This window comes from Otolemur garnettii, unplaced genomic scaffold (genome assembly GCF_000181295.1).
Source record: "Otolemur garnettii isolate 467f Iridium unplaced genomic scaffold, OtoGar3 scaffold00312, whole genome shotgun sequence".
NCBI classification, from domain to species: domain Eukaryota; kingdom Metazoa; phylum Chordata; class Mammalia; order Primates; family Galagidae; genus Otolemur; species Otolemur garnettii.
In genome coordinates, this window is record NW_003852707.1 from 474,221 (window position 1) to 481,135 (window position 6,915).

Genomic DNA, 6,915 nt, shown 5'->3' on the forward strand with positions numbered 1-6,915 from the left:
TCCTGGCCTATAACTTGGTTTTTCTACCATGGACATTCTTTTCTACCATGGACATTTTCTACTCATGGACATTCTTTCCTATTGCAGTCTTACATTTCATAGCACAGAGATACTTATGTGTTTAACAATTCTTACTACTGATGGACATTCAGATTGTCTCTGAATTAAAAATCCTGCAACAGGCACATTTGTACATATGTTCTTAGGTATATGCATTAGGATTCTTTAGGATAGCTTTCTAAAATTAGAATTGCTGGCTTGGTGCCTGTAGCTCAGCGGCTATGGCACCAGCCACATACACAGGAGCTGGAGGTTCAAATCCAGCCCGGGCCTGCCAAACAATGACAATTGCAACAAAAAAATGGCTGGGCGTGTGTGTCGCAGACCTTTAGTCCCAGCTACTTGGGAAGCTGAGGCAAGAGAGTCGCTTAAACCCAAGAGTCAGAGGTTGCTGTGAGTTGTGATGCCACAGCACTCTACAAAGGGCAACATAGTGACACTCTGTCTCAAAAAAATAAATAAATAAAATTGGAATTGCTGAGTCAAAGGTTATATGTATTTTGAATTTATAGTCCCAAACTGCCCTCCAAAAGTGTATAGCTTGATGTTTTTCCCAACAAGGTCTGAAAATCCCCCCTTTTAACAATTTCACTAACCTTGACTGTCATAAATCTTATTTATACTCTGCCAATCTGATCAGCAAAAATGGAATGGCATCGAAAATTTCTACAAAACGAAGATTTGGATCGCACGATCTCTATGAACATTTTGAGTTCTGAAATGCTACAACTCTGCAGAGCTGTGAAAAACACAATTGATTTAAAGACATAAGTGCCCAGGAGACATTTCTGGACCCTTCTGACCCATCTGCAAAGCTACAATGTGCACTTAGAGTTTCCACTGAGTGTTCCAAGAAGGTGGGGCATCCAGGCAGGAGATAAGGTGAAAGCAGAAAAATGTTGCTGTTCTCAGCAATTTTAACTGACAGAGGAAAAAAAGTAATACAAAAAAAAAAAAAAATCGGAAGTCTACCAGCTTAAGCAAAAGCGAAACCATCCCTACTAAAAATAGAAAAATTAGCCAGGCACTGTGGTGGGCACCTATAGTCCCAGCTCCTTGGGAGGCTGAGCCAGGAGGATCGCTTGAACCTAGGAGTTTGAGATTGCTGTGAGCTAGGCTCATGTCACAGCACTCTAGCCTGGGCAACAGAGATGGTCTCAAAAAAAAAAACAACTCAGAAGTCTAAAAATATTTAATGCTTCAACACTGCATATTATAAAACAAGGATAATAGCTTCATGTTTCATACAAAACATCCAGCTTTGCAAGATCCAGTGTTCAGCAGGGGCTCAATAATTTAACGGCACTCATTGTACTGATGAAACCATCTCAGCCAATGTCATCTTCTTGACTAAAATTTGAAAGTGTAGCTATTATGCTAATGCTAATCAACTTTCAGTTAGCCCTAAGGGGGGGGGGGAGACTATGATAGAGCAATGGGAAATCTACCTGGGGGAGGTGAGTTTGATTGATTTGCCCTTCTGGCTGGAGCATTGAATTCCCATTTAGAGTTAACATGTCTTTTGAGTGGCAATTTGGAAGCCTCCAGCTTTAAGGCACCAGCAAGCCACCTCTAAAATCTCCAGGGAGGCCAACTTCTTAGCGACCACTGGTTTCCGTGGAATGCCTTTCTTTCTGGCTATTCTTTTTATTTCTTAAAATCCTTGGGTGGTTTAAAAACAATTCAAGCTTTAAATTTATTTAATTTATAAGGAGGGAGTAAATCTGTTTTGTTTTTTTGAGACAAAGCCTTACTTTGTCCCCGGGCTAAAGTGCAGTGGCGTCATCCCAGATCACAGCAACCCCAAACTCCTGGGTTCAAGTGCTCTTCCTGCCTCAGCCTCTTGAGTAGCTGAGACTACAGGCACCCACCACAACGCCGGCTACTTTTTCTATTTTTAGTAGAGACGGGTCTTGCTCTTGTTCAGGCTGCTCTTGAAGTCTTGAGCTCATGGGATCCTCCTGCCTCAGCCTCCCAGAGTGATTTTTCTTGGCTAGGCACCCGGCCAAGAAAATCTTTTTTTTTTTTTTTTACGTAGTTTTTGGCCGGGACTGGGTTTGAACCCACCACCTCTGGCATATGGGGCTGGCCTTACTCCTTTGAGCCACAGGCGCTGCCCAAGAAAATCATTTTTAAATGGTATCTGCATTAAACTTATTAAAATGTTTAACATAACCTCAGTACTAAACTATTGCAGTCCCCACTTGCCCCTCTGATTTGACCTCAGCCAAAGTTAACCACATACGGCTTAGAACATGTTCCAGAGCTGACCTCCATTTTCTGCTCCGACTGCTTCCTCAGTTTCTCCTAGAATGCCCCTTCTGGTCTAATCAGGTGCTCAGCTTCACGTCTCTGTCTTTGGCAGGTTGCTTGACTACCTGGAATGATTTGTCCCCAGGCATGCCATCATCCCCTTGCTTGTTTCAGATCAACCTTCTAAGGTGAAGTTCAAACATCGCCTTCTATGGGAAGATGAACTCCCCAGGGAAGGCTGGCTCTGCTCTGTGGCCTCAATCACTATTATCCGATATTTCTTAAACTGACTGGGGTGGGTTATTCCATGTGACTGCTCTCCGCAGCGGAGTCTACAAAGGCTTCTGGTTAACCGCAGGCCCTGTGTTTTGGGCATCTTTCTGTCACTTATCCAAGTGCCAGGCAGATGTACAAGCGTAGTTCATGCAGACTGAATTGACTTGAATTCAGTGACCTAACGATGAATCTGAAATCACCCAAACACTCACTTTCCAGGTGATCTGGGCATACATTTCTACAAAGTATTGGTTGTCAAATAAACCACACTTACAGATTATGCAGAGGCCAACAAATCATGCCTCTGGGAAAATGGCCATAGACAGTGATCTCAAACTCCTAATTAAGGGAGGAAAGAGGTATGATACAGATTTCATTGTTACTTTTATAGTCTTTGATATGCTGCTTGTACAACAACGATGGTTCCCTAAAGATTGCAGGACCTTTTGAAACATCTGAAAATGCGTTCAATGAAAACACAAAACTAATGACCTGTGTAAAGTCTAATAGGACTTGTTTTAATAGTATTCATCCAACCTTCAAATAATTTTCACATAATTTTGACCTGTCCAATTCTGGAGTTGTTAATGGGATGGATTCTCCCTTTACCTTTCTGACAGTACGAAATAAAAACAGCCTTATATATAAATACGCTACCCTTTAATTTAAAGTCTTACATTCTTTAATGTCTGCAGTTTCACTTGTAGCTTAACATTTTTACATGTACAATGTCTTTAACAGAAAGATCCTATGAGATGCAGAATGAAAAATTCCCCAACATCTTCATATTTAAAGGAGCAAATTCATTCCATTACTCCTATTATAAACCTGACTCTTCGAACTGGACATCTTTAAAGCACTCTCTTTATTCATAATCTCAAGAGAAGTCTTTAAAGTAGCACAACCCATAATGTACATTGGTATGTGAATAGTTGTTAATATTATGTCTCTAATAAGTTATTTATATGGACTCATCTAGGAGGAAAATGTTAACTGTATTTATTAAGGTTTAAATATTAGCGGTGGATTTAAAATGAAAAATGAGATCATATAAAATTTATTGGCATGAGTAGATAAATTAGAAAAAGAAAAAGGATCGGCGCCTATAGCTCAACCGGCTAAGGCGCCAGCCACGTACACCTAAGGTGGCGGGTTCGAATCCCCAGCCCGGACGCGCCAAACAACAATGACGGCTGCAACCAAAAAATAGCCGGGCGTTGTGGCAGGCGCCTGTGGTCCCAGCTACTTGGGAGGCTGAGGCAAGAGAATAGCTTGAGCCCAGGAGTTGGAGGTTGCTGTGAGCTGTAATGCCACAGCACTCTGCCCCAGGGACAGCTTGAGGCTCTGTCTCAAAAAAAAAAAAAGAAAAAGATCCTTGATTTTTTTTTTTTTTTTAACATAGCCTCCAGCTGTCGCCCTGCCCTGGGTAGAGTGCCGTGGCATCACATATCACAGCAACCTCCAACTCTTGGGCTCAAGCGATTCTCCTGCCTCTGCCTCCCAGGTAGCTGGGACCACAGGTGCCCATCACAACGGCGGGCTATTTTTTGGTTGCAGCCATCATTGTTGTTTGGAGGGCCTGGGCTGGATTTGAACCCGCCAGCTCAGGTGTATGTGCCTGGTGCCTTAGTGCTTGAGCCACAGGTGCCAAGCCTTAATGTTTTACTTTTAAAAACAGATGAATTCACTTTTTTATACATCATTGCACCATTGCACTTCAACAATTACACAAAACACCAGTACCATGCATCTACAGTTAAGGTACTTCATGAGAACCCTGTTAGGTTATAAAATCTACCATCGATTATTCAATCAGTGTGAAAAAATACAATGTCAAACCCCAAAGCATAACTATAGTTGCATAGAGTATCACCATGCTCTAACATTTCAAGGTCATGGGAAACAAAAGGAAAATGATAAAAGTTTGTCTTGATTGATATTGCTTATACATTCAATCAAGACAAACTTTTATAATCTGTCAAGATAAACTTTTGTAATATACACTGCAATCCATTATACCCCTTCAGTGGACTGTACCAACTTATTAAAGTCTTATTAAAGTTAAGCGCTTAAAATGAAAGATTTCAGTTTTCCAATTCATCCGTATGTACCAGAACTGCACGTTTCCTCATCTGACAACATACAATAAGGAATGAATACCAGCAGCTTTAAAATGAAACAAGCGTTTACTTTATTTTGGATTTCTCCCACGCCCCCAAATATAAATATACATACATTTATATACTGTAGATCTCTTTAGGGTTTGCTGTGCTTTACAAAAATATTATCGCTAGATGGCAGCAGTGCGTTTTAGAGCTTTGCCAGTTTAACAGCTGCGTTAAGTAAAAAATGGCGCATGCACGAGCTGATCCTCAGAGGACTTTTTCACTAATATTTAAATATTTTAACAAAGGGGGGAAAAAAAAGCAACATTCACAGCACATCAAGCCCAAAATAAAGTTTACACTTTCTACACTGAAGCGTTGTTTAAAATGTACCTGGCTAGGTCACCCTTGCAGGAGAGGCTAAGTGAGGCGTGCTTTTAGACAGTGGTGGTGGTGCTCATGGAGAGGGGAGAGAACCAGAGGTCCAAGGGGAAAATTTAGCAAGTCACGTTCCCACCAGCTTCAGGAACCTAAAGATAGTATAAGCAGTACTGAATCTGTGTTTCTCTGGCGCCAGTTTGTGTCTTTGTGGTTGTTGGTTAGAGTTGGTTTTCACTGGACAGGGGGTGGTTCATCATCGTCCTCAGGAAAGTCGTCCGTCTTCCTCTTCTCATGCACAACAATGATCACCACAAGGATGAGGATTTCAGCCAGAATTCCCAAGAAAGGCCAGAGGGGGTCCAGGTGGCTTCGCACCCTGAGGTGGGTGACCATAGAGGCGGAGCCCTTCAAGTTGGTAGCGTTACATTCGTACTCGCCAGGGTCTTCCTTGATCTGGAGGTTCCTAATGTTCAGCTGCGTGTAATTTCCCTTGTTGGTGATGAAGTAGCGGCCAGAAGTATTGACAAGGTCCCTGGGGATACCGTTCACCTTCTTGCGCCACGTCCACTTTGGGTAGGGGAAGCCAACTGTCCTGCAGTACAGCATGGCGTCCTGCCCTTCCTTCCTGTTCTCGCTGCGTTTGTAGCCAGTGATGTTAGGAGCGGTGTCCTCAGCTGTGCCTGGCCCTGGCCGGAGGGAGCCAGAGATCAGCAGCAGCGACAGGGCCAGGGTGCTGGGGAGCAACGAACCCCACATCCTCCCTAGCAGAAGACCCACCACCTAATGGGCCTGGGCCAGCGGCAGCCAAGGCCAGAGCCAAGGCCAGAGCCGTGGCCTGGGGGGGAGGGGCGGGCGACAAGGGCAGCCAGGAGCAGCACCGTCCTTCCCCGGCCGCCTGTGTACGCTTTATTTTTAAAGCCAAATATCTTGAATCTATAGTTTAGATGCAGTTATATCCGCTGATCTTTTCCTCGACAACTTTTTTTTTGCCCTGAAACTTCTAGGAAGCCCTCTCCTTTATTATCCCCCCAGTGATAAGTAGGTGATTCCATTATCCTCTTCTTTGGCTGCTGTCAGGTTCCCTGGGGACCCCGACTTGGGTTGGGGGTCGACAGAGGAAATAACGAGGCTTCGCAGCAGCTGGGTGTGTAAGTCTGAGTAGCCTGGAGAGGCGTAGGTTGACTCACACGCCAAGTGGCAGATTGAGGCAGTGCAGCTGCCTCTGAGAACTCAGAAACCTTTGACTGATCTCTAAGACAAAGCACCAGGCAAAATGCAAAAGTGCCAAAATAGGATTAAAAGCTTCCCAGTTGTTTCCCGGAAGATTGGGCAAAAGGCAGTGGCTGGGTGATTGGAAACTTAGGGTAGTGAGTTGTCAACAAGGCTGATGATGAAGCCACTTAGCAAGGGAGGAGGGAAACGAGTCTCCTCTCCCCAGGGCAGACAAACCAGCTTCCCTCATCTAATTGCCATAGGGAGTTCAAAGGACTTAGCCCACCCACCTGATAATTCCCGGCCAGGGATGGTCTTGATGACTTTACCCCGTCTGGGCACCTCCATGCTCCTTTCACCTTTTGGTGGTCTTGTTAAGGAGCCCCCAGGGATGGCCCACCTGCCCTACTTTACCCCGGATTGAGGCGCATGGCAGAGAGATCAGCCTGTCTGCCTCCCACATTCTACCACTTAAGTTTTTATATAACTTATTTAGCATTTTAATTATGTTTAATTTGGTGTCATTTTCTTCCTGTTTCTTGTATGGGTGTTCATTGAGCTTCTTGGGTCTATGGATTCATTATTTTTAATAAAATTTGAAAACTGGCCAGTGATTAGATTTTTAAAT

The 6,915-nt window shown here is 43.7% G+C and overlaps 1 pseudogene; it reads right to left on the reverse strand.

Moving 5' to 3' along the window:
* Positions 1-5,306: 5,306 nt before the first annotated feature.
* On the reverse strand, positions 5,307-5,831 carry LOC100943851 (annotated as a pseudogene).
* Positions 5,832-6,915: the final 1,084 nt, after the last annotated feature.